The sequence below is a fragment of the Geotrypetes seraphini genome, chromosome 1, assembly GCF_902459505.1.
Source record: "Geotrypetes seraphini chromosome 1, aGeoSer1.1, whole genome shotgun sequence".
Taxonomy (NCBI): Eukaryota; Metazoa; Chordata; class Amphibia; order Gymnophiona; family Dermophiidae; genus Geotrypetes; species Geotrypetes seraphini.
Window position 1 is genome coordinate 458,185,849 of NC_047084.1, and position 27,168 is coordinate 458,213,016.

General features: G+C 49.5%; 1 protein-coding gene across 5 annotated transcripts in view; it reads left to right on the forward strand.

Moving 5' to 3' along the window:
- HCFC1 (host cell factor C1) overlaps positions 1-27,168 on the forward strand; it is a 432,893-nt gene that overhangs the window by 51,024 nt on the left and 354,701 nt on the right. The window lies entirely within an intron of this gene.

A 27,168-nucleotide genomic window follows, 5' to 3' on the forward strand; every position in this document is an offset into this window, starting at 1 on the left:
TTGGGTTCCATTTCCTAGTTAGCTTGAATCCTCTAGTGTGATTTGATTTCCCCCTACCACTGGTGAGTTCAGGCCCCAGTATTTTCTCTGCTTCCTTTACAGGGTTGGCCTTCTGCCCCAGACTTCTTGTTCTCTCTGCTCATCGCCCAGAAAGACTCTCTACTTCCTCATCTCTTTTTCCATCCATCTTAGTCAATTTCTGCCCTTGGTGTACATACCTCCATAACTTGCTCTCAATCCTCATCTCCTTTGGAACTCTGTACTAGAGAATGACACGGAGAAAAATTCTGTCTCTGTCCCGTCCCCGCCATTCCTTTCACCAACCCATCCCCATAGCATCCGTACAAGCCTCAGTACTGCAATATTTAGCTTATTCCTTACTTATAAATCAAAGTTATCCCAGGACAAGCAGGCGGGGCTCCGTCGGTGACGTCACCCATGTGTGAGAATATCTGCCTGCTGTCCCTGGATAACAACTGTTACGGTAAGTAACTGTGCTTTCTGGCTGCTGAACTAGAGAAAGAGATGTTCAGCTGGCAGGGCTTTGTTTATAAATTTTTATCAACACAACTAATATACTATTTTATCCTAAAGCAAAAAAAAAAAAAAAAAGGAAATAAATTGAAATTTTTTTTATACCTTTGTTGTCTGGTTTCTGCTTTCCTCATCTTCTCATTCAATTCCTTTCATCCACTGTCTGTCTTCTCTCAGCATCTTCCATTTGCTTTGTTACTGTGCCTCTTTCATCACCCCCCCCCCCCCCCACACACACACACAAATTGGTCTGGCACCCATCTTCTTCCCTCCGTCCTCCCCATAGTCTGCCATCTCCCCACTCTGTCTTTCCCATTTTCTTTCCAGCGTCTTCTGCCCACTCTCGTCTTCCCCATTTTCCCTTCCAGCGTTTTCTGCCCACTCTTGTCTTCCCCATTTCCCTTCCAGCGTCTTCTCCCCACCACCACCCTTCACTCTCGCCGCTTCACCACCCTTTAACACCTCCTTGCGCGGCCTGAGAATCCCCCCTCCCTACCCCTTACCTTTGCGGCGCGTTAGTAAAGTAAGTTGCTCTAGCCGGCTGAACCTGCCTGCCTGTTGTCACGCATGTGTGAGCGGAAGCTTCTCTGAAGCTAGATGTTCAATGCCTTCCCACAATGCAGGAATTACAGAAATCCTAACACTTTTCTGAACCAATGCTCCTTCTACCTTAGAAAGAGAGTTAGAGCCTTTTGCAGTTTTCAATTTCTGCAAGCAATCTGTGCAGCAGTCTTCTGCTCTGCATCTTTTTCTTATTTTTTTTGCTTAAAATTCTAATCTAATCTAATCTAATCTAAGCCTTAAGTTTATATACCGCATCATCTCCATGAGTATGGAGCTCAACACGGTTTACAAGAACTTAAAATAGAGGTAGAGAGGAAGAAAAAAGGATTACATGAACTTATATGAAGAAGGGGGGGGAAAGGGGGGGAAGGATAGAGTTACAATTTGCTGAAAAGCCAGGTTTTCAGTTATTTGTGGAATAACTGAAGGGAGCTCAGGTTCCGCAACGGGGAGGTGAGGTCGTTCCAAAGACCTGTGATTTTGAAGAGAAGGGATTTTCCCAGTTTGCCTGCATAGTGGATACCGCGTAGGGAGGGGAAGGCTAGTTTATACCTTTGGGCAGTTCTGGAAGAGTCGGGACTGGAGGAGTTGAAAGACAGTGGGATAAGATGAGGGAGGATGCCATGAATGATCTTAAAAGCCAGGCAGGAACATTTGAAATGGATTCTGGAGATTATTGGGAGCCAGTGAAGTTTGACAAGGAGTGGGGAGGCATGGTCAGATTTGCGTTTTGAGAAGATCAGTTTGGCTGCAGTATTCTGGATTAGCTGGAGTCTTAGAAGACTTTTTTTGATAGATTTAAGTAGATGGCGTTGCAGTAATCTAGTTTGGAGAGGATGATGGATTGGACAAGGATGGCAAAGTGTTGTTGGCTGAAGTAGGATCTAGCTTTCCTCAGCATGTGGAGGCTGAAAAAGCATGATTTTGCCAAGGAGTTGAGGTGGTCATTGAGGGAGAGAGAGGAATCGATAATGATACCAAGGACCTTGCATGAGAATTCGAGCTGGAGTGTATCGCCTGTGGGTTGGCAGGTGTTCGAATTTTGGGTCGAGCCAAAGTAGTTTTGTTTTTGATTCATTTAGTTTCATCTGTACCGAGAGAGACCAGGCACGGAGTCTCATTATGCAAGCTGTAATGTTTTTGTGGAGGTTTGTGAGGTTCTGGTCAGTCTCAAGGAGGACAAGGATGTCATCTGCGTAAATGTAGATTGTTTCCAGGGGGGATAGTTGAAAGAGTTTCAGGGAGGACATGTAGATGTTAAAGAGAATAGGGGAAAGGGGTGATCCTTGAGGGACACCGCAAGATGGAGTCCAAGGAGTGAACATGGTGCCATTTGTGTTTACGGTATAGGAGCGGGAGCGTAAGAAGTTTGAGAACCACATTAGGACGGTGGAGTCGATTCCAATCTTGGAAAGTTGGTAAAGTAGTGTCGTGGTGGACGACATCAAAAGCAGCAGAAAGATCGAATTGTAATAGGACAGCGAATTTGTTACGTGAGTGTAGTTGTTGTACCTTTTGAAATTAGGGAAACTAGGAGGGATTCAGTGCTAAAGCTGGGTCTGAAGCCATGTTGGTAGGGGTGAAGAATGGAGAATCTCTGGAGATAGGAAGAGAGCTGGGTAGCAACTATGGTTTCTAGAAGTTTGGTAAGTAGAGGGATATTTGCTATGGGACGGTAGTTTGATGGTAAGGAGGGGTCGAGATCGGCTTTTTTCAGAATAGGTGACAAGGCAATGTGGTTCCTTGAGACCCCTTTGCAGTGGTCCTCTGTCAGAGGAAAGGATGCAGTCCCACCGAGCCAGACTGCTGCTTCCCTGAGAAACTTCAGTGGATCTGTGGAGTCAGCCTGCTGTGTGCTATCCTTCATGGACTTGGTGTCCATTCCCCTGGGAGCTTTCTTTCCCTCTGACCTTGTCAGGGGTTTAAGCGCAGGCTGTATGCATCCTGAGTAACAATCCTCCAAGTTTCAGGACGCAGGCCACATATCCCGCTCCCGGGTGCGTGGCGAGGATCCTTGGGGGCAGAGGTTACAGTTGGTGTCCGTCCGACTGGCAATCTGGATATCTTCAAGTCTGCTTATTTTAGAGCTGTTCTGAGGCAGAAAATCCTTTATTCCAGGACAAGCAGGCAGCCTATTCTCACATATGGGTGACGTCATCCACAGAGCCCAGATGCGGCAACTTTGCAAGCAGATTTGCTTGAAGAAATGTAGAAGTTTCGAGTCTGCCGCACCGTGCATGCGCGAGTGCCTTCCCACCCAGCACAGGGCGAGTCTCCTCAGTTTTCCGCGGAGCCGAGAGGTCTGTCTTTGACGCTCTTCGTGAAACTTCGTTGCTTTGTGCCTTTTCTTCACCGCATTTTGTGTTAAGTTTTTTTGCGAATCGCTGACTGGCGGGGCAGGTTGTTTGCCCTGGGGGCTTCGACTTCGCAGCGGCTATCTTCCCTTCTATGTCCCGGCCAGTCACGGGTTTCAAGAAGTGTAGTCAGTGCAAACGTGATATTTCCCTCGCGGACCCACTGGTGTCTTAAGTGTCTTGGGCCTGACCATAGTCCGAAGTCGTGCAAGCGCTGTGCTACTCTTTAACTTCGAGCCCTTTAACGTTGTCAAGTTCAAGTGGAAAGGCTGTTCAGGATGGACTCTTCAGCTACAACTTCGACCTCGGTTCCTGACTTGGTCCAGACTTCAACCGGGGGTCCTCCTGCTTTCACGACTCCGACCTTGAGTCTCATCAGACCTTCCTCGTTTGGATCACCTTTGACCTTGAGTACATCTGCTTTATTGTTATGCCCAGGGAGTAAATGGACTCAGCATAATACGTGACATGTCTCCTCAAGTCTGCTTATCTGACCTCTTTGTCCTGAGTGTTACCTTGACAACACCAAAAGGATGGCCTCTGTAATACCTTCTTGATAGCATCAAAGAGACAGTGCAACACCTATCCTGACTTCCTTTATTTGAGTGACAACTGGATAGCATCAAAGAGACAATAAACTGCAACACCTCCTTGCTTATTTGAGATCCTGACCTCTTTGATCTCCACAGGACAGTAAGACCAGATGGTCTCTACAATAACCTTGCTTATCTGAGATCTGACCTCCTAGATCTCAAAAGGACAGCTGAACTAACATCCTGACCTCATTGATCTTCAAAGGACAGTAAAACCAGATGATCATCAGTAAAGACAGATGGGAAACTACATCAAAAAGAAAGGGACAGTGACAAGTATCTGCTATCTTGACCTTTTTGACCTAGGAGTTGCCAAAACAGATAACAAAAGACCAGAACCGGCTGTCTTACTAAGAGGGCAGCAGTTTTTTCTCTATAAAAGAGACGAACTCAGCCCATAGAAAATGAATCCAGTTTCGTTGCAACCAAGGGACAGCCCGGTTCGGTTCTCCTCTCCTATCAATCGTTGCGGATTCCCGATTGTGAGGGATGGTGATGGCTGGAAATACGGTGATGATATTCTATTTTTATATTTATCTATGCATGTAATAAAGTGTTATTGTTTAGGCTTTATATAGTCTGTGTGCTTTTCTGAGTGTCACTGATCATCCCACTTGACAGAAATATGTGGCGGAACATTTATCTTCCCCTGAACTTCCCTCAGGTCAGATACCTAAGCAGAAGGTTCCTGTGGTGGTTTTCAAGTTATCCAAGCATCAGTCCAAGTCCAAGCATGCTTCTACTGCCACCTCGGAGCCTATAGCCTCAGCAAGTGGTCCAATTTCAGACTCAGAGCCACAATTGCAGGCTTCTCTCCAGACTATATTAGAGCAGAAATTTGTTCAATTACTGACCAAATACGTTCCTGCCTTGACTCTGTTTCCTTCCTGGGCAATCAGCAGTCTCCCACAAGGTCAAGTCCTGTCTGTTCCTCGAGCTGAGTCTGTTCTGGAATCTACACACTCAATGCAAGGAGTTGAGTCTTTGCGAGTGTCTTGACAGGAATCCTCCATACAAGGAGCCGAGTCTTTGGGAGTGCTTCAGATTCCTCGATCCTAACCACTGAGTTTCGATCTACAGCTTCTAGCCCTATTCATTCACCAGCACTGCCTGTTTCAAGGCATAGGGCGACCTCTCCTCGATCTCAACCGAGACCTACATCAGGCAGCACTTTTGTCATAGATCGAGGGCATCTATTGAGGTGCAGGTCTTTTTCCGCAGAAAAGCCTTCCTTGTCCAGGCCTCAATCCAGACCTTCCAGCTCTTCGAGGCCTCCAACCTCTCTCCACTTCCAGACCCTGAGGACTCAGCTGATTCCAATGCCTCCTCCAAGTCTGTATATTATTTGGGTTACCAGTACTCTAGAGCGGCTTCGCCTTCCTTCTCTACTTGAGACCCCCCGAGGTCATCTAGTCCTTCTCGAGGCCGAGCTCCGACAGATCAATTATCTTTTTCCTCTTTTCTTCGTCAAATGGCTGACTACCTGTAAATTAAATTGGACGCTGGTTCTAAATATTCTAAGCACTATTTAGAAGAAATGAATCTGCCTCAGCCTCCTGCAGAGTCACTCAAGCTTCCTCTTAATAGACTTTTGTCTCAAACTTTCAAACGAACCTCGAGACTCCTTATGCTATCCCTGCTGTTCCAGGTAAATTGGAATCGAGGTATAGAACACAACATTGCAAGGGATTTGAAAATTCACAATTAATGCACCAATCCCTTCTTGTGGAAACTTCATTAAAGAGGACCCATCCTTCCAGAGTCTATGCCACAGTACCTTCTGGAAGAGAGGGCAAGACCATAGACAAGTTTGGCCGTTGCCTTTACCAGAATTCCATGATCGCCTCTAGAGTCCTTTATTACAATTTCATCTTCACGACTTATTTGAAGTTTTTGATTGACCGTCTTCCAAGTTTTATGAAGAACTTGGATGAACAAAGACATGTGGAGTTTCTGGAGCTCTCTGCTACCTTTGCACAACTCCACTTACATCTTCTACAGTCATCTTACGATGCTTTGAACTTTCTTCCAGGATCACGGCTTTCTCAGTAGCAATGTGTCGCCTGACCTGGCTTTGCACCATTGACATGGACTCCAATCTTCAGGACCGTCTGGCTAACATTCCTTATGAGGGAAATGACCTCTTTGATGAATCCTTAGAGGCCGCCACCAAGAAATTGTCTGAGCATGAGAAATCTTTTGCTTCAATTGTCAGACCAAAGCCAGCTCCTGCAATACCTTCTCGACCTCTTCCATCCTTCCAGAGGCGTTATCCTCCAAGGGCGGCTCCTTATAATCGAGCACCCCCCTAGAAACAGCAGCAGCAGAAGCAACATAAACCTCAGCCTTCTGCTGTACCTAAGGCTGTACAGCCTTTTTGACTATCTCACACAGAGCATAACCTCCATTGTACTGCCTCTGTCCTTCCTTCCCCCCATAGGAGGTCATCTCCATCATTTTTACCACCAATGGGAGACATTACATCTGACCTCAGGGTGCTGTCAATAATCAAGGAAGGATACTCTCTTCATTTCTCTCAGATTCCACCAGAGCTTCCTCCAAGAGAGTATCCTTCCAATCCATCCCAGATCGCCCTTCTTCAGAAAGCTCAAGCTCTGCTTTATCTCCATGCCATCAAGGAAATTCCTTTGGAACAGCAGAGCAGGGGGTTTTACTCTCATTACTTCCTAGTTCCGAAGAAGATGGGTTATCCCAGGACAAGCAGGCATGATATTCTCACATGTGGGTGACGTCATCTACGGAGCCCCAACGCGGACAGCTTTTCAAGCAAACTTGATTGAAGTTTCAAGTTTGCTACACTGCACCACGCATGTGCATGCCTTCTTGCCCACTAGAGGGCGCATCCCCACCTCGTGGTCCTCAGTTCAGTTTTTTCCGCGGAGCCAGAAGCCCTGTGGAAATTGAGCTCTGATAGCTTTGCCTTCTGTCACCGCGTCTGGGTGTTTTCGCTCGGTCACTGTGCTTTAATTACTTCGCTTTTTGTTTAAAAAAAACCCAAAAACATTACTTTTACGACTTTTATTATTCGGTTCGGCTCCGGGGGTCCCCGTGAGCCGCGGCCGAGGGCCGTTGTTGATCCGGCCTTTTTGGCTTTCATGTCCCGTCTCTTGACTGGTTTTAAGAAGTGCACACGGTGTGATCGGTTGCTCTCTATCACCGATCCTCACCGGTGGTGCTTGCTCTGTTTAGGGCCCGAGCATCCGACAGACTCTTGTGACAGGTGCTCAACTTTCCAGGCCAGAGCGCTCCGTCGACGCCGTGCCAGGATGGCGGAGCTTTTCGCGGTCGACTCCGCGGCGGGGAAGGCCTCGACTTCTGCCCCGGCCTTGACCTCGGTCTCGGGATCCTCGACCTCGCCGCGTCCATCGACTTCATCGAAGCCTGCTGCTCCGACCAAGCCTGCCTCGGGTAAGTCCCCGCTTCCGTCCTCAGCCCCAGGATCTATGAAGAAGCCATCCTCGGGCTCCTCGACAGCGGGTGGGTCGTCCGCGGCCCAGGCAGCCAAACCTAGTGCCCCGAGGGAATACTCGAGACCGAGGTAGCCCTCCAGGGAGCACCCCCCCGGCCTCGGATCTACCGGCCATAATGGGGATCCTGGCTTTCCAAGACTTGCTCCGTGCTTTGATTACCTCGGAGCTGTCCGGAGCCATCGAGCAGTTGCAGCAGGCTTCGGCCTCGACTGCACCGGCCTCAACGGCCTCGGTCTCGGTGCCCTCGACTTCGGGGGCTAGGACGGCCCCGACCTCGACCTCGGGGACCCAACCTGAGAGGAGCGTTAGACCTCGAGACAGGGTGCGCCGGGTGAGGAGAATATCGTTATCCTCTTCCTCGAAGTCCTCACGGGGCTCTTCGCCCTCGGGCCGGCCTCGGGCGAGGCGTCGTCCGAGGAAGCCCAAACGTGCTCGGGGTTCTCCTCGACGACGTGGTCGCTCTTCGCCGCTCGGGGGCGAGACGTTGCGGGTCTCGGAGCTCCGCCTCGACAACCCTCAACTGTTTCGGTCCCCCGCGAGAGGGGGTTCGAGAGACTCCTCGCCGAGGCGGATGGGGCGCGCCTCGGACCCCGGGGGCTTCCCCCAAGGGCTCTTCGGGGCGTAGTCGCTCCCCGACCCCTTCGAGGTCACTAGATGTGGCCTCCTGGGGATCGGGTCTGGCAGGGAACCGCGGTATTCCCGCGAGGCTTCCCCCTTCTGTTCGGCGGAGAGGTCACGAACTCCCTCGCCGCCCGCCAGGACATCCTCCTTCTCCAGGTTCGTGCACGATATGGCACGAGCTTTGAGTCTCGACTTAATGGCAGGGTCCCAATATACTAAGGAGTTCCTCGATGAACAAGACCTTCCCACTCCCCCGAGGGAAACTCCTCGCCTTCCTTTGAATAAGGTATTACAACAAACCTTCCTCAGAAACTTGGACTCCCCTCTTACAGTCACTGCGGTGCCGTCTAAGATGGAGTCCAAGTACCGGACCATTCCATCTAAGGGGTTCGATAAACCGCAACTCTCACACCAGTCGTTGCTCGTGGAGTCGGCTCTTAAAAAAACGCAGCCCTCCAGAGTCTCGGCGGCGGTCCCGCCCGGTAGGGAGGGTTGCACTCTGGACAAGTTTGGTCGTCGCCTCTATTCTAATTCCCTCATGGCGACCAGGGTACTCAATTACGCCTTTATGTTTTCATCCTATCTGAGTAACATGGTGAAGGACTTGCCTCAGTATCGGGAGGTCATGCCTGATTCCCATAGAGAGGGATTTACCACCTTCATGTCCAACTTGTCTCAATTGCGGCTCTACCTATTCCACGCGGTGTATGACGCGTTTGAGCTCGCTTCGAGGGTGTCGGCCTTTGCGGTGGCTATGCGCTGCCTGGCGTGGCTCCGTACCCTCGATATGGATCCTAACCTACAGGAACGCCTGGCCAATTTACCCTGCGTGGGTTCGGAATTATTCGATGAATCCCTGGAGGCGGCAACCAAATGTTTGTCGGAGCATGAGCGCTCCTTGGCCTCTTTGGTCCGGACGATACCTCGGCCCCCGCCGCAAAAATCATTCCGGCCGCCCCCGAGGAGATACCTCCGGCTCGGCGACCGCCCCAACAGGGTAGAGGGGGACAACCGAAACCTCCAGCGCAGGGAGCGTCCAAGCCGGCCCCGTCCTTTTGACGGACTGGGCGGATGGGGGCGGGCCCCCTCCGCAATATTGCCCGACCCCCTTCCAATCGGGGGTCGACTCAGGTCCTTTTATGTGGCTTGGACCGAGATTACATCCGACGCATGGGTGCTCCGGATCGTCTCCGAGGGCTATTCGCTCAATTTCTCAGCCACGCCGCCGGACTGCCCACCCGGATCTTGTCCGTGCAACCGGAACCAACTTCCCCTTCTCCTTTTGGAGGCCAGGGCCTTGTTGAGCCTACGGGGGGTGGAACCGGTACCCCCCGGCCAACGGGGGCGGGGGTTTTACTCCCGTTACTTTTTGGTCCCAAAGAAGACAGGGGACTTACGCCCCATTTTGGACCTCCAGAAGCTCAACAAGTTCCTAGTCCGGGAGAAGTTCCGTATGTTGTCGCTTCCGGTGTTGTATCCTCTTTTGGAGGAAGGGGATTTGATGTGCTCCCTAGACTTAAAGGAAGCATATACTCATGTTCCGGTGCATCCCGCCTTCCGCAAATTCTTACGGTTTCAAGTGGGGGAGTTGCACCTTCAATACCGGTTCCCCCCTTCGGACTGGCCTCGTCCCCTTGAGTCTTCACAAAGTGTATGGTGGTGGTCGCTGCAGCCCTGAGATCTCGGGGGCTACAGGTCTTTCCCTACCTGGACGATTGGCTGATCAAAGCGTCGACCAGGGAGGGGGTTATCTCAGCGACCCAACAGACTATCATCTTCCTTCAACGTCTGGGGTTCGAAGTGAACTTTCCCAAGTCTCAATTGGACCCGACTCAATCCCTTCAGTTTATTGGAGCCGTGCTGGACACGGTTCGCCTTCGTTCGTTCCTCCCCCCTCCTCGGTTGGAGGCCCTACTTCGATTGAGTCGTCAGGTCTCGCTGATGCCTGTAGTATCGGCTCAGCGCATGATGGTTCTTCTGGGCCACATGGCATCGACTGTCCATGTTACTCCGTTCGCCCGCTTGCATCTGAGGCTCCCTCAGTGGACCTTGGCCTCGCAGTGGCATCAGGATTGCGACCCAGTATCTCATCCAATAACGGTGACTCCTTCTTTGAGACTCTCGCTCCGTTGGTGGACCAACTCTTCCAATCTTTCCGGGGGTTTGCTCTTTCTCGTTCCTCCGCATCGCAAGGTCCTGACCACGGACTCCTCGGAGTACGCGTGGGGGGCTCATCTCGACGGTCTGCGGACTCAGGGTCTATGGTCGGCGGAGGACCGTCTTTGTCAAATCAATGTGTTGGAGCTTCGGGCCATTTTTCTGGCGGCTCGAGCGTTCTGCCACTTGCTGCACGATCAGGTAGTCCTCGTGCGGACGGACAACCAGGTGGCAATGTATTATATAAACAAACAGGGCGGAACGGGCTCTTGGTCCCTGTGCCGGGAAGTCCTGCGCCTTTGGGAATGGGCGGTCTCCCAGAACATATTCCTGCGTGCGGTTTACATTCAGGGAGAAAAGAATTGTCTGGCCGACAAACTCAGTCGTGTTCTCCAGCCGCACGAGTGGTCGCTGAACTCCCGGGTTCTACGCGAGGTCTTCGACCGCTGGGGGACTCCTCAGGTGGACCTGTTTGCCTCCCCGGAGACTCACAAACTGCCCCTCTATTGTTCTCAGATGTACTCCCCGGACCGTCTCGAGGCCGATGCCTTCCTTCTCGACTGGGAGGAGAAGTTCCTTTATGCGTTCCCTCCTTTTCCTCTGATCTTGAGAACGTTGGTACATCTCAAATCGACCAGAGCCACTATGATTCTCATTGCGCCTCGTTGGCCCAGACAACACTGGTTCTCCTTGCTCCTTCAACTCAGTGTCAGGGAACCTCTGCTTCTGCCTGTTTTTCCCTCTCTGCTGTCTCAGAGTCGGGGTTCGCTGTTACATCCCAATCTTCAGTCTTTACATCTGACCGCTTGGTTCCTTTCCCCTTGACTTCAGGTCCTGTTTCTCAGTCGGTGAGGGAGATTTTGGAAGCCTCGCGCAAGGTCTCGACTCGGCTTTGTTATTCCCAGAAGTGGACCAGATTTTCATCCTGGTGCTCCTCGAACCATCTGGACCCGAGTTCGATTCCGGTGTCTTCGGTGCTGGAATATTTGTTGCATCTGTCTAAGTCTGGGCTGAAGACGACTTCCATTCGGGTGCATCTCAGTGCCATTGCGGCGTTCCATCGGCATATCGAGGGTCGGTCGCTTTCTCTTCATCCTCTGGTAACTCGTTTCATGAGGGGACCTCCGGAAGCTTAACAAGTTCCTGGTCCGGGAGAAGTTCCGTATGTTGTCGCTTCCGGTTCTCTACCCTCTGTTGGAGGAGGGGGACTGGATGTGCTCCCTAGACTTGAAGGAAGCGTATACTCATGTTCCGGTGCATCCCGCCTTCCGCAAGTTCTTACGGTTCCAGGTGGAGGAGTTGCACCTTCAGTATCGTGTCCTCCCCTTCGGGCTGGCCTCGTCTCCTCGAGTCTTCACGAAGTGTATGGTGGTAGTTGCGGCTGCCCTGAGATCTCAGGGGCTGCAGGTCTTCCCCTACCTGGACGATTGGCTGATCAAGGCATCATCCCGGGAGGGGGTTATCTCAGCGACCCGACAGACTATCATCTTCCTTCAACGTCTGGGGTTCGAGGTGAATTTTCCCAAATCGCAGCTGTGCCCTGCTCAATCCCTTCAGTTTATCGGGGCCGTGCTAGACACGGTTCGCCTTCATGCGTTCCTTCCCTCTTCGAGGCTGGAGGCTCTGCTTCGACTGTGCCGTCAGATTTCGCTGCAGCGCTCCGTCTCAGCACACCGGCTGATGATTCTACTCGGCCACATGGCATCGACGGTTCATGTCACACCGTTTGCCCGATTGCATCTGAGACTCCCTCAGTGGACCTTGGCCTCCCAGTGGCGTCAGGATCGAGACCCGCTCTCCCTTCCTGTAACAGTGACTCCTTCCTTGAGACGCTCGCTCCGTTGGTAGACCAACTCTTCCAATCTTTCCGGGGGTTTGCTCTTTCTCGTCCCTCCACATCGCAAAGTCCTGCCCACGGACTCTTCAGAGTACGCGTGGGGGACTCACCTCGATGGTCTGCGGACTCAAGGTCTATGGTCTGCGGAGGACCGTCTTTGTCACTTCAATGTGTTGGAGCTTCGCGCCATTTTTCTGGCAGCTCGAGCGTTCTGCCATCTGCTGCGCAATCAGGTAGTCCTGGTATGGACGGACAACCAAGTGGCAGTGTATTATGTAAACAAGCAAGGGGGGACGGGCTCTTGGTCCCTGTGCCGGGAAGCCTTGCGCCTTTGGGAATGGGCGGTCTCCCAGAACATCTTCCTGCGGGCGGTTTACATTCAGGGAGAGAAGAATTGTCTGGCCGACAAACTCAGTCGTCTTCTCCAGCCGCACGAGTGGTCGCCCAACTCCCGAGTTCTGCGAGAGGTCTTCGACCGCTGGGGGACTCCTCAGGTGGATCTGTTTGCCTCCCCGGAGACTCACAAACTGCCCCTCTATTGTTCTCGGATTTACTCCCAGGACCGTCTCGAGGCCGATGCCTTCCTTCTCGACTGGGGAGGGAGGTTCCTTTATGTGTTTCCTCCTTTTCCTCTGATCTTGAGGACGTTGGTTCATCTCAAGTCATCCAGAGCCACTAAGATTCTCATTGCGCCTCGTTGGCCTTGTCAGCACTGGTTCTCCCTGCTCCTTCAACTCAGTGCCAGGGAGCCTCTACTTCTGCCTGTTTTTCCCTCTCTGCTGTCTCAGAGTCGGGGTTCGCTGTTGCATCCCAATCTTCAGTCATTACATCTGACGGCTTGGTTCCTTTCCCCCTGACTTCGGTTTCTGTTTCTCAGTCGGTCAGGGAGGTGTTGGAAGCCTCGCGCAAGGTCTCGACTCGGCTTTGTTATTCCCAGAAGTGGACCAGATTTTCATCCTGGTGTTCCTCGCACCATCTGGATCCGAGTTCGGTTCCGGTGTCCTCGGTTCTGGAATATTTGTTGCATTTGTCCAAGTCTGGGCTAAAGACGACTTCCATTCGGGTGCATCTCAGTGCTATTGCTGCTTTCCATCGGCATCTCGAGGGACGTTCTCTCTCTCTTCATCCTCTGTTGGTTCGTTTCATGAGGGTTTTAGTGAATGTTAATCCTCCTCTGAAACCTCCTCCTGTGGTTTGGGATCTTAATGTGGTCTTGGCTCAGCTGATGAAACCTCCTTTTGAGCCTATTGACAAGTCTCTTCTTAAGTTTCTCACTTGGAAGGTGATCTTTTTACTTGCGCTCACGTCTGCTCGTCGGATTAGTGAGCTGCAGGCTTTGGTTGCGGACCCGCTCTTTACTGTGTTCCATCATGACAAGGTGGTTCTTCGCACTCATCCTAAATTTTTACCTAAGGTTGTGTCTGATTTCCACCTCAATCAGTCAATTGTTCTTCCGGTGTTTTTTCCGAAGCCCCACGCTCATCCTGGGGAGGCAGCGCTTCACACGCTTGACTGTAAGAGGGCGTTGGCTTTTTATCTTCAACGCACCAAGTCTCATCGGAAGGTTCCTCAATTATTTTTGTCCTTTGATCCTAATCGGTTGGGACGCCCTGTTTCCAAGCGCACCTTGTCCAACTGGTTGGCTGCTTGTATTTCTTTTTGTTACGCTCAGGCTGGTCTCGAGCTGCATGGTCGGGTTACGGGACATAAGGTCCGAGCGATGGCAGCTTCTGTTGCTTTCCTCCGGTCTACTCCGATGGAGGACATCTGCAAGGCTGCCACTTGGTCTTCGGTTCATACTTTCACCTCCCACTACTGTCTGGATACGTTATCCAGGAGTGACGGCCGGTTTGGCCAGTCAGTTTTGCAAAATCTGTTTTCCTAAATTGCCATCTTCCCACCTGCCCTTTTTTGGTTGGCTTGGAGGTCGCCCACATGTGAGAATATCATGCCTGCTTGTCCTGGGATAAAGCACAGTTACTTACCGTAACAGGTGTTATCCAGGGACAGCAGGCATATATTCTCACAACCCTCCCTCCTCCCCGGGGATGGCTTCTTTGCTGGATATGGAACTGAGGACCACGAGGTGGGGTTGCGCCCTCTAGTGGGCAAGAAGGCATGCACATGCGTGGTGCAGCTTAGCAAACTTGAAACTTCAATCAAGTTTGCTTGAAAAGCTGTCCGCGCTGGGGCTCCGTAGATGATGTCACCCACATGTGAGAATATATGCCTGCTGTCCCTGGATAACACCTGTTACGGTAAGTAACTGTGCTTTATCCAGGGACAGCATTCAGCTATTCTCATAACCCACCCACCTCCCCTGGTTGGCTTCTCTGCAAGCTATCTGAACTGAGGAGACTTGCCCTGTGCTGGATGGGAAGGCACTCATGCATGCGTGGTGCGGGAAACTCGAAACTTCTACGTTTATTCAAGCAAGTCTGCTTGCGAGGCTGTCCGCATTTGGGTTCTGTGGATGACTTCACCTATATGTGAGAATAGCTGTCTGCTGTCCCTGGATAACAACTGTTACGGTAAGTAACTGTGCTCTTCCTCCATTCAGCTGTAGTGTACAGAGCTGACAGGCTGACACTTCAGAGACTGAGTATACCTCCATTATTTCCTATGGGAACTTTGGGGGGGTGGGGTGGGGGGTCTGTGAAACTCTCTAAAACTTATTTCCAATAGGTGAGACATTCTGGACGGGTTATTTCCCTGTAGCTGCATGCAGCTGTAGAAGGAATGTACTCTGGATTTTTCACTCTGCCTCTGCTGTAATTCACTAGGTTCTCTAGCTTCACCTACTCTAGCTTCACCTACTCTAGCTTCTTTCCTTCTGCATGCGTGCCTGCAGGAGTGTTTGTTTTGCTCTCCCCATTTTATTATTTTTGTTTGGTGTAACTCCCTTTTAAGGGAATTTTGGTGCTTGGAGCGATTTTCAAAGCTCTGCCTGCTTTAGAATTCACAGACTCCTATCTGAAGCTGACAGGCCAATCCCACTGGGAACATGTTAGGCAGCCTGCATGGCTTTCTTTGGAGCTCAGGTCCATCCCTGATGTGGTCTTGCTTACTGTTAAGCAGGGGTCAAGTGCAGGTTGTTGGGCACCCTTAGGAGAGTCGGTGGTGTCTCGCAAGGTGCCAGCTGTTTCTTTGCACCTCTGCCCATCCAGGTGCGCATCCATTGGTTCGTTGAGGTGGAGATATAGACTGGCAGCCCAAAGATCAGCTTTGCAGAAGCATTCCCAGCATTGTGGCAATGAATTTTCTCATCCAGCTACTGTGAGAGAGTGGAGGCGGGCTGCAGCACATATCTTCTGTCAGGTTACAGTGACTACACAGGCTACATCCTGTGAGAGAAATCTTGGCAGGTTGGAAAAGTGGGGTTTGAGTGTTTCTTAATGTTCCCCTGTGTCCCCCCTGCGTCATTTTTGAAGGTTGGAAAGTGTGAAAAATATCACGATTATGGTACAAATTTTTTGACAGCGGCCATCTTGATTTTTTAGCAATATTTTTTTTCTAAAGCTCCTTGCTTCTTCAAAACTGCAAATTATGACTAGAAACCTGCTGGGATGGAGTCTTTGGTCTCTACTCATGTGGAGTTTAGTGCATTTAGAGAGTCCTTGTGGCGCAGCAGGGGGAGGGGGTGGCAGTCCAGCTTAGCCTCTCCCCTGTCGAAGCATGCGACCAAACACTCAGCTAGCCCGGGGGGGGGGGGGGGGTGGCCGGCCGGCTGGCTGGCTGGCCCGCCCTCATTTCTTTTGGGGCTTGGTATGACTGGTAATTCCATTCGTCAGGTCACGGATTCTCTGCAGCCTAAGAACCACAAATTTAAGTCATCTCGGGGTGACTCTACACCTCAGGAGCCAGACACATCTTCCAAAATTTATGAAATTTTTGTGGTCTGAGTTTCAGGACAAGTGCTCTCCCCCTGACCGGTCTCAATCCACTTCCAAGGCATCTCTTAGTGGCATTGTGCCCTTGGGCACGTTCTCACCTCAGCCTGCTGCTGTTTTCGTTCTACCTGACCCTGATCTGGGGGAACCTGATGCAGATGTTTCACTTACTGACCCCTTGTTTCCAGGTACAGCGTTTCCCGGAGCAAGAGATAGGGGCTGTGTGCTGGATCTGTGGATCCCTCTGGGGTCTTAGAATCTGGGGATGATCCTACAGTCCTGTGCTTATTTTAAGTTTGCGGTTTTGCCGGACCTTATTGCTGAGTCCTTGTAGAACTTGAACTTAGTCATTCAACTGGCTCTATCCACTTCTTCCTCCTGGCTTTATGGTGTGCCCTCACAGTTTGCTACCTTTCCCTGACACCCTGATATGAGTGTTGTGGCCTTGGAGCAGTTTGACTCTCCAAAGGGTGCTCTAAAAATTGCTAGAGCTATGTCACACTTGTATCCCCTGGCACAGGAGTGTCGACAGCTTTTGGGTCAGCCCGGGATGGATTCTTTGGTGGCGCAGGCGAGTAAAAGCGCACCTCTCTCTATCCAGTTAGGGTGGTGTAGTGTTAAAGGATATGCAGGACCGCTGTGTGGACTCTTTGTAGCTGCTTTTGGCATCAAAGCTGTTTCGGTGACGACTTTTGTTGCATGCACCTGTCTCTCGACTGCGCACACTGGAGAGTGAGGCAGTGGACCCTCCCCTCCTCAACTTCTTTTGGCTGGGACAGATTATATGGCTGTTGCATTGTATGATCTTATGCAAATTTTGGCAAGGATGTTGGTGTACTCTGTCTCTGCCCGCAGAATGCTTTGGCTCACATTGGGCTGGTGATTCCACTTCCAAAGCTGTTTTGGCTAGACTGCTTTTTAAGGGGCACTTATTGTTTGGCAAAGGTCATAAAAACATAAGAATTGCCGCTGCTGGGTGAGACAGTGGTCCATCGTGCCCAGCAGTCCATTCACGCGGCAGTGCCCTATTTGAGTCTAGCCTTACCTGCGTACGTTCTGGTTCAGCAGGAACTTATCTAACCTTTTCTTGAATCCCTGGAGGGTGCATTCCCCTTTAGCCTCCGGAAGAGCATTCCAGATTTCTACCACTCTCTGAGTTAAGAAAAACATCCTTACGTTTGTACGGAATCTATCCCCTTTTAAGTTTAGAGAGTACCCTCTCGTTCTCTCCACCTTGGAGAGGGTGAACAATCTCTTTCTCTACTAAGTCTATTCCCTTCAATATCGTGAATGTCTCGATCATGTCCCTTTTGTCTCCTCTTTTCAAGGAAGAAGAGGCCCAATTTCTTTAGGCTGTCAGTCGTATGACAACTCCTCCAGTCCCTTAACCATTTTTTGTTGCTCTCTGGACCCTTTCGAGTAGTACTATGTCCTTTTTCTTGTAAGGCGACCATTGTTGGATACAGTATTCCAGGTGGGGGCGCACCATGGCCCGGTACAGCGGCATGATAATCTTCTCTGATCTGTTTGTGATCCCCTTCTTAATCATTCCTAGCATTCTGTTTGCCCTTTTCGCTGCTGCAACACATTTCGCGGACGGCTTCTTTGACTTGTCTACAAGTACTCCCAAGTCTCTTTCCTGGGGGCTCTATCCGAAAACAGCACCGGACATCTTGTATTTGTGCATATGATTTTGTTACTAACATGCATCACCTTGCACTTATCCACATTGAACCTCATTTGCTATTTTGCGGCCCATTCCTTGAGTGTGTTTGTCTTGTTATAGGTCTTCGCAATCCTTCTGTGTCCTTACTACTCTGAATAACTTTGTATCATCCGCAAATTTAATCACCTCACTCGTCATACCAATTTCCAGGTCATTTATAAATATGTTGAAGAACACGGGCCTGAGCACCGAACCCTGTGGCACTCCTCATTTCATTTAATTATGTTACTGAATTAAAGGCTCTGGTAGAAGATCCATTTACAAATAAGTAAAGACACTTTATTAATTCGGAAATATTAATTGGGAAGAAAACATACTTTGTAAACGGGTTTCTACCAGAGCCTCTAATGTAAATATAAAATATAAATACTCTGCTGATGATGACCCCTCTGTCAGCTTAGGACTTCCTCTGCAGTTGGCCGGGGCTCCCTTTTGCCAAGCTTGGCAGGCAGTAGTAGTGTCCCTGAGTCACAGATTTTGGCACCTCAGTGGCTCATGGATGCTGCCAACGACTGCTGCGCCTTGGCGGAGGGAAGTTCTGGTTGTCTCCAGAGGATGTCCTCTGCTGGTGGTTCTTGGGGATCCCCACCAGCCACAGCAAGGGTCAGCAAGTACTTCAACACTGTAGAAATAAAACCAGAAATGCATTTCCTTTTCTTTTGAACACAATACAAAGCCATCTGCTATATACATTTCCCAAAGCTAATATATTTTAGTCAATACATTCCGTTTTTTACCTTTGTTGTCTGGAAACATATTTTTCCATCAAGTTGGTCCCAGTTTCTTTTTTCTGCTCTCCCATCTTCTGTAAATTCTTCTGTTGTTGTCCTTGGTTCCTCCTACCATGGTCCAGCATTTATCTCTTTCTCATCTTTTGCCCCTGCCCACCAAGAGGTGAGAGGAGGCTGACTCTAGATAGAAAGGGGGAGGGATCAGACACACTGGATGAAAGTGGAAAGATATCAGATAAGCAGGAATGCCTGGGGAGAGAGAGAAAAAGACAGATGATGGATGTAAAGAAAAAGAGAGGGGAAGAAGATATTGAATGGAAGTGAGGAGAGAAGGATGATGCAGATGGAAGAGAGGAAAGAGAACGATGGGGTAGATACTGAATAGAAGGAAGAGAAACGAAGCAGATGCTGGGCTGAAAGGGGAGAGAGAAAGACAGGCAGATGCTGGATGGAAGGGGGAGAGAGAAGGGTGAATGATGGATGGGGTGACAGAGGGTGCAGATGCTGGGCAGAAAGGAGGGAGAGATGAGACAGATGTTGGGTAGAAACAGGAGAGAGAGGAGCAGTTGCTGGATGGAAAAAGGGGCAGATGCTGGATGGAAATGGAGGAGAGGGAAGATGGGGAGAAAAGACAAATGCTGGATAGAAGGGGAGCAGAGAGAGAGGGGGGAAATGCTGAATGATGGAAGAGAAAGATAATAGAATTAGTGACAGACTAGGAAATAAGAAGTGGAATAAGAGAGCCAGAGTGAGGGAAAGAAATGGCAAGCTATAGGTAGACAGAGCAGAACATCCAAGCCTAAGGGGCTTCAGAAAGCTGGATCATTCCGGTAGCGGCAGAGCAGCTTTCATCCTCACTTGCTGCAGTCCCAAGATCCCGGGTCTCAGCTCCTCGCTGGGTTTTCGCAGCTTTGGCTCAGCAGCCCTCGGTGTCCACCGATCCCCGCTCAGCTCTAAGCCACAGATCGCGGCTCGTGCAACAGAACTGGGCTCTGCACGTGACCAGTGAAGTTAACAGCTCATTCGGGATGGGAAGGTCAGTGACTTCTAAACACTTGATAATAATGTCCAAACACTAGAATGTGTTATACTGTAGTTGGCCAAGGCTAGATCCCAAGTGATGAGGGCATCCAATGGAGGATCGTAATGTTGGATGCTTATTAGTTAGGGTTTGTCCCAGGGGGAGGAGAAAGAGGAAGACTCTTCCTCCGTTCTAGAATTATGCAGGCTGCCTACATGCAGAGCTCACTGCCTACGTGACAGACTGTTGCTACTGATTCAGGAGCTCAGCGCAGTGCCGGACCCAGACCAGAAATTAGGTAGGCCTTGGGATAGGAACCCCGGGTCCCTGGGAGGGGTCCCTATGGGATTTCCGTTGACTTCAGGGGGATTCCGGTGGGATTCCTGCTATCCCTGTTCCCATGCAGACCTCTACTCTGAAGGTGGTTTGGGCAAATTCTGTCGGGGGGAGGAGGGGGGGTTTCCATGAAGCCCAGGAGGACCAGAAAGGGAAGGGTGGGTACCTGCCAGGGACATTGAGACCCCCAGTACAAAGGAGGGGGCAAGTGTCTTAATAAAAAATCCGGCCCACGACTTAGTCTGCATTTTAGATTTCGGTCCCTTATGTAATTTGAGTTTGACACCCCTGTCTTAGACTCTCCAGACCAGTACTGCATCCTACCATGTCTGTTTGTCATTTGTTGTTGCGGGGTGGCTTTTTTTGAGTGTGTGTGTGTGTGTGAAGATTTTGCTTTTTCTGCGGATTCTAATATTTTTCTAGGGCTGGGCTCAGTTATGGCTCGGTTGGTGCAGCTGGCGAGCTGTAGGGACATCTGTGCTGTAGGGGCCTGTTCTATGCACTTTCCAACAGCATTCTTGTATATTAGTTGTTACTCCTATTCGGAGTGTAGTTCCTGTTTATAATTAGTTTTTCTTTGTTCTGCTTGGTTATTCGGCAGACTGTTAGATAGTAAGGGGGCACACCTATCTACTAGAAATGATATTAGAAAGATAAGAATCTAATTAGAGAATGATACAGGGAAAAATTTAATCACCATTCCTGCTTAGTCCCCGTCCCCGCCCTGCAAACTGTCAGAACCCATTCGCATAAGCCTCAAACTTATTTTATTAAAGTATAAAAAGAGACAATATTCTGTACAATTGCCATTTTATAAACAAATAATACAGAGCAAGGATCAACAAAACTCATCTACCCTCCCTTTCACAAATATCCCCTTCACTATTGTGAAAACTGAACAAACCAAATTACTACAGAATGCTACATAGAAAAATCAAGCTACAGAATATTTTAGTCACACATGGCAAGAATAATGTTAGGGGAGTGCAACTAGGGCTCCTGGTCAGACAGAGAGCCATAAGCCAGCTGGAAGCTAAAGAAGCACAGCCTGGAATTTGTGGTCCCCAGTTATGTCTAATACCAGCTCTAGCAGGATACATACTTAAAATCTGAAATATTCTAATCACAAAATATAAAATACATTTATTTTTTTTCTTTTTGTTGTCTGGTAATTTTATTCTTCAAATCACATTGGTCTCGGGTTTTGGTTTTAGGTTCCTTCTGTCTTCATCGTGGCATGGCTGGCTCCTGAAGGTAAAATAGGCCCAAGAGGAGCTGGGGAGAAGATGCCGAGTCTGACACGGGCACAATTTTTTGTTACCACAGGAGTAAGACTTTTATCCCAGGACAAGCAGGCAGGTATTCTCACAAGTGGGTGACGTGATCCAACGGAGCCCCGATGCGGACGCCTTACAAGCAGACTTGCTTGAACAAACTCGAAGCTTCAAGTTGCCCGCACCGCGCATGCGCGAGTGCCTTCCCGCCCGACATCGAGCGCATCTCCTTAGTTCTTACTTTTCCGCGGAGCTGAGAAGTCCGTCTTCGACTCTCTGCGTGAAGTCTTTTCACTTGTGCCTTCTTTTCTCCGCGGTTTTGGGTTATTTTTTCTCAGAATCGCTGTTTTTCTTCGTTCATTTCTTGTTTTCAAAAAAAAAAAAAATAAAAAAATTATTCCATTCGTTCGACCAGGCAGGCCACGTAGCTGCAGCCCCGCGGCTTCGATCTTGCGGCGGAACTTTTTTGGCCTATGTCCCGGCCTGCAACCGGCTTTAAAAAGTGTTCCAAGAGCCAGCGCGCGATTTCCCTGACTGACCCTCATCGACGCTGTCTTCGGTGTCTTGGGCCTCAACATCTCCCGAAGTCGTGCCGGCCTTGCTCAACACTTAAGTCCCGTGCTTTCGAGCGTCGTTGCATCCAGTGGGAGCAGCTTTTCAGCATGGAGTCTTCGATGGAGCTTTCGTCCTCGACATCATCCGATGCTCTCCAGGCTTCCACACCTTCTGCTGCCTCGTTTCTACTGGCTATGTCTTCGACGCCTGCTGCAGTGCCTTCCTCTGTCTCTTCAGGTCAGATAGCGCAACAGCCCATTCCCCCGGTGGTGCTTAAAATGCCCAAGGCTTCTATGTCCAAGCACACTCTCACTGCCTCGAGGGAGCACGAAGCCCGTGCAGGTGGTCCCGTTGGAGACACGGATCCATCCTTGCTAGCTTCGTTCCAGATCTTATTGGAGAAGCAATTCATTCAGCTCTTTACTACCATGGGGCCGAAGCTTCTCTCACAAATCCAACCTGGCCGTACGGAGGTCTCCCACGAGGTCGAGACGCCTCCTGTGTCTCAGTCGTACGCACACTCTCTACAGGGAGCAGAGTCTCTGCGAGTGTCTGGTCTGGCATCTTGGCATGCATCGCAAGGAGCAGAATCTTTGCTCATGCCTCCATTGGAATCCGTACACTTGATGCAAGGAGCAGAGTCTTTGCGAGTGCCTCGAGGGTCTTCCTCTCAACAGCCTCTGCTTCGTTCCACAGCCTCTAGCCCTATCCATTCTCTGGGGGCTTCGGCGGGGACACGCTCTCCTCGATTGTTGAGGCCTGCTTTGAGGCACAGCTCGCATCATAGATCGAGGCATTCTTCGAAGCATTCATCCAGGCATGCCTCGCCTCATCGGAAGCAGCCTTTTCTTCAGTATTCCCCACCGACTGCTTCGACCCTTCCGCTTCCGGATCTCGAAGACCCAGTGGGTTCGTTTTCGCCATCCAGATCTCCTTCATTGGAGCAAGCTGCCTCGACATCCTTGAGTCCCTCTCGAGGCCAGGCTTTGGCGGATCAGCTGTCTTTCTCATCTTTCTTGCGTCAGATGGCAGCTGATTTGGATATTCAACTGGGCACTGGATCTAAGGTTTCCAAGGAGTATCTTGAGACCATGCATCTTCCTCAACTTCCTGCTGAATCCCTCAAGCTTCCTCTTCACAAGCTTTTGGATCAAACCTTTGTCCACTGTCTGGAAACTCCTTATTCCATTCCAGCTGTTCCAGGCAAATTGGATTCCAGATACAGGACTGTACATCACAAGGGGTTTGACAGTGCTCAATTGTCTCACCAATCCCTTCTGGTTGAATCTTCTCTGAAGCGTTCTCATCCTTCTCAGGTGTATGCCACTGTTCCTCTGGGCAGGGAAGGCAAAACGATGGACAGATTTGGTCGTCGCATCTACCAAAACTCCATAATGACCTCCAGAGTCCTCAACTATAATTTTCATTTCATCACCTACTTTGACTTCTTTATCTCCATCCTTCAAAAGTTCATGCCTTATCTGGATTCTCGTGCACATTTTGAATACCAAGAAGTCCTTGCATCCTTGTCCCAACTTCGGCTGCAGCTTCTTCAGTCCTCCTATGATGCTTTTGAGCTGTCTGTTCGAGATACTGCTTGCTCGGTGGCCATGCGGCGTCTGGCGTGGCTCCGTACCATCGACATGAATCCTAACCTGCAGGACCTGCTGGCTAATGTTCGTTGCACTGGCAATGACCTCTTTGACGAGTCTATTGAGGCAGCCACCAAGAAGCTTTCGGATCACGAGAAGTCTTTTGCATCCATTCTCCGTCCGAAGCCGAAGCCGGCTCCTCCTCACCCTCACCCTACACAACCTCCTCTGATTTACCAACGGCGTTTTCCACTTAAAAAGGCTCTTTCCATTCATCAGCCTGTCAAGAGGCAACATCCTCAGAAGCAGCAGAAGCCTCAGCCACCTACTGTACCCAAGGCTCCTCAGCCTTTTTGACTATCTGATAGAAAGCATAACCTCAGTCGTTCTGCCATCTCCTGTTTTTTCCCCCTATCGGAGGTTGTCTCTATCATTTTTACCACCGATGGACGACTGTTACCTCCGACCTCTGGGCCTTTTCCATCGTCATGGAGGGTTACTCTCTTCAGTTCCATCAAGTTCCTCTGGAACATCCTCCAAGAGAGTATCCTTTCAACTCTACCCAGACTGCCCTTTTCTTCAGGAAGCTCAAGCTTTGCTTCAGCTCGGAGCTATCGAGCCAGTTCCTTTGGCTCAGCAGAACAAGGGGTTCTACTCCCAGAACTTCCTTGTTCCGAAGAAGACGGGCGATCTGCGTCCTATTTTGGATCTCAGGGTGCTTGAAAAATTTTGCATGTTAACCCTAGCTTCTCTGTATCCCCTCCTCGAGCAGAACGACTGGTTATGCTCCCTGAATCTCAAGGAGGCCTATACACACATTCCCATCCATCCGGCCTCCCGTCAATACCTCAGATTTCGGCTGGGAAATCTTCATTATCAGTACAGAGTACTCCCTTTCGGCCTGGCCTCGTCACCCAGAGTCTTCACCAAGTGCCTGGTAGTGGTGGCCGCTGCACTTAGGAACCATGGTCTTCAGGCGTTTCCCTACCTGGACGATTGGCTCATCAAGGATTCCACATCTCAGGAAGTCGTCCTAGCGACCCAGCGGACTATCTGGTTCCTGCAGAGTCTGGGATTCGAAATCGACTTTCCAAAATCCCATCTCCAGCCTTCTCAGACTCTCTCATTCATCGGAGCTGTTCTGGATACTGTCCAACTCACAGCGTTCCTTCCTCAACAACGTCTGGAGGCTCTTCTCCATCTTTGTTATTTGGTGTTCTCTCGCCCGTCCATCTCGGTGAGACACATGATGGTTCTTCTGAGACACATGGCTTCTACAGTACATGTGACTCCTTTTGCCAGACTTCACCTCAGAATTCCTCAATGGACCCTGGCATCTCAATGGACGTAGGTTTACGCCCCTCTGACTCGACACATCCAGGTCACTCCTGCTCTGACACAGTCTCTTCGCTCTCTTCCAATCTATCCAGAGGCTTACTTTTTCACACGCCCCCATCAGAAGGTTCTCACGACCGATTATTCAACTTAAGCTTGGGGGGCTTATCTAGATGGTCTCTGTACTCAAGGCTATTGGACCAGTGCGGATCGTCAGTATCGCATCAATCTCCTGGAACTCAGGGCGATTTTCAATGCTCTCACTGCTTTCCAGCATCTGCTTCACGACCGTGTAGTCCTCCTTCGCACGGAAAATCAAGTCGCAATGTATTATGTCAACAAACAAGGAGGGACGGGATCTGCCTCCCTCTGTCAGAAAACTCTGAAAGATTGGGATTGGGCAATTCGCCACAACACCTTCCTCAAAGCTGTCTACATTCAGGGGGCGGACAATGCCTTGGCAGACAACTTGAGTCGTCTTCTACAGCCTCACGAATGGACTCTTCATTCCACGCCTCTTCATCACACCTTCTCTCAGTGGGAAACGCCTCAGATAGATCTCTTTGCAGCCCCCCACAACTTCAAGCTGCCTCAGTTCTGCTCCAGGATCTACACTCCTCATCGCCTCGAGGCAGATGCTTTTCTTCTGGACTGGACGAATCTCTTTCTATATGCGTTTCCTCTCATTCAAAAGACGCTGGTCAAGCTGAAGTCCAACCATGCCACCATGATTCTGGTTGCTCCTCGATGGCCCAGGCAACCCTGGTACTCCCTTCTACTTCAGCTCAGCAGCAAGAAGCCATACCTTCTACCAGTTTTTTCCCTCTCTACTTAAGCAGCATCAGGGATCTCTGCTTCATCCCAACCTGCAGTCTCTACACCTGACAGCTTGGTTCCTCTTAACATAACTCCTCTCCAGTTTTCTCAATCTGTGAGGGATGTTTTGGAAGCTTCACGGAAGCCTACTACTAGACAATGCTATCACCAAAAATGGACTAGATTTTCTATTTGGTGTTTCTCATCATAAGGAACCTCAATATTCCTCCTTATCTTCAGTTTTGGACTATCTGTTGCACCTTTCTCATTCTGGTCTCAAATCTACATCGATCCAAGTCCATCTTAGTGCAATTGCTGCTTTCCATCAGCCTATTGAAGGGAAACCTCTCTGTTCATCCTGTGGTTTCCAGATTCATGAAAGGATTTTTCAATGTCAATCCTCCTCTCATACCGCCTCCGGTGGTTTGGGACCTCAATATTGTTCTTACTCAACTGATGAAACCTCCATTTGAACCAATGGACAAGGCTCATCTGAAGTACCTCACTTGGAAAGTGGTGTTTCTCAGTGGCCTCACTTCTGCTCGACGGGTCAGTGAGCTTCAAGCGTTGGTTGCGGATCCACCTTTTACAGTGTTCCATCATGACAAGGTGGTTCTTCACACTCATCCGAAATTCCTTCCTAAAGTAGTCTCGGAGTTTCATCTTAACCAATTCATTGTTCTTCCAGTGTTTTTTCCAAAGCCTCATTCTCATCCTGGAGAATCAGCTCTTCATACTCTGGAGTGTAAACGTGCTTTGGCTTTCTTTTTTTTTTTTAATTTTTTTTTTAATTCTTTATTTAATTTTATAATTTGACATAATAAACAGTCAATTCAAAGAAATATTCCAATACCAGTCTCAACCATTGTTAACATTATAATCAAAAAGGTAAATAAAATAGCAAAAAGGAAAATAAAAAATTCAATAGTACAGTACAATAGGAAAAGTTTTCCTCAAGATTCTAATTATACTGGATTGGAAAAATTAGACCTCAATAAAGGGGGAGAAATTTAATTTAATATTAATTTAATTTAATAATTTAATTTAATATTCCTGAGAGAATTCAACCCGCTTAGTTTAATTAGGTTCCTTGCCTTTACTCAATACCATCTGTATTTTCTTAGTAATGTTTGATTAAAACTCAGCTAAATTAGCTTTGGCTTTCTATTTGCAACGCACCAAACCTCACAGAACTGCTCCTCAACTTTTCGTCTCGTATGATCCGAACAAGTTGAGACGTCCTATCTCTAAGCGTACCATCTCCAATTGGATGGCGGCTTGTATCTCATTCTGCTATGTCCAGGCTGGATTTCCTCTTCACAGTAAAGTCACAGCCCATAAGGTCAGAGCAATGGCAGCTTCTGTGGCTTTCCTCATATCTACACCTATTGAGGAAATTTGTAAAGATGCCACTTGGTCCTCGGTTCATACCTTCACTTCTCATTATTGTCTGGATACTTTCTCCAGACGGGATGGACAGTTTGGCCAAACAGTATTGCAAAATTTATTCTCCTAAGTTGCCAACTCTCCCACCATCCCACTTTGGTTATCTTGGAGGTCACCCACTTGTGAGAATACCTGCCTACTTGTCCTGGGATAAAGCACAGTTACTTACCGTAACAGTTGTTATCCAGGGACAGCAGGCAGCTATTCTCGCATCCCATCCACCTCCCCGGGTTGGCTTCTCTGCTAGCTATCTGAACTGAGGAGACGCGCCCGATGTCGGGCGGGAAGGCACTCG